This window comes from Oncorhynchus gorbuscha, unplaced genomic scaffold (genome assembly GCF_021184085.1).
Source record: "Oncorhynchus gorbuscha isolate QuinsamMale2020 ecotype Even-year unplaced genomic scaffold, OgorEven_v1.0 Un_scaffold_1871, whole genome shotgun sequence".
In the NCBI taxonomy this organism is placed as follows: Eukaryota; Metazoa; Chordata; class Actinopteri; order Salmoniformes; family Salmonidae; genus Oncorhynchus; species Oncorhynchus gorbuscha.
Genome location: NW_025746528.1, coordinates 42,501 through 43,334, shown reverse-complemented (window position 1 = coordinate 43,334; position 834 = coordinate 42,501).

Here is an 834-nt window from a genome sequence, read left to right as displayed (position 1 = left end):
CATTAGACCATGATTTCAGAGCAGGGAAATTGGCCACAACCTCAAAATGTAGAACATACACATGACCATAGCACTTCAAATTAAAAAGTAGAAAGTCAACCCTGGAGCATTCCCAGATTCAGGATGTGTTTATAAAACAATATCGTTTTATTTTTCATTTTATTGGTATTGTTATATACATGGCATAATTTTGTGCTTTTTTTATCAAGAAAACATCAGAGGGAAAAAAAAAGAACTGTACTTGAAGTCTGTGTAGAGATTTGGACAAGGCTTTGAGCCAAAGACAGTTAGTTTTCCAGTGAGTTAACGATGGTCCATTGAAGAGGATGAGAACGTTGGAGGTGATGTGCTTTACCAACAATAGCAAAGGCACCTGTGTATCGCTTTCTTAGAAAAACAAATCAGTCCACGCAAATCTCTCGGTTCAAGTTCGGCCCGGCGGCGGCGCAACACTCATTCTCCATCTGAGAACGATAGAAAAATAGAAAAAAGGAGAAAACAAATTGTCACTTCATATCGTTTTTTGTTCCATCAAAATTTTGGAAGAAGGGGCTTTTTCCCCAAGCCTCATTTTTCAAGGGATTCCTGATTTTTCTTCTTTGTTTGGGAGGACTGTGAGAGAGAGATGACGAAGGGAGGAGAAAGAGAGCAGGAGAGAGAACGACAGAGAGGGTAAGAGAAAGAAATAACAACTGACAGAGAGGAAGAGGAAAAGTAATACAAAGCAAGAAGGAAGAAGAGAAAAAAGAAAGAGAGAGATGAGAAAGAGAGAGATGAGAAAGAGAGAGATGAGAATGAGAGAGATGAGAAAGAGAGAGATGAGAAAGAGAGATG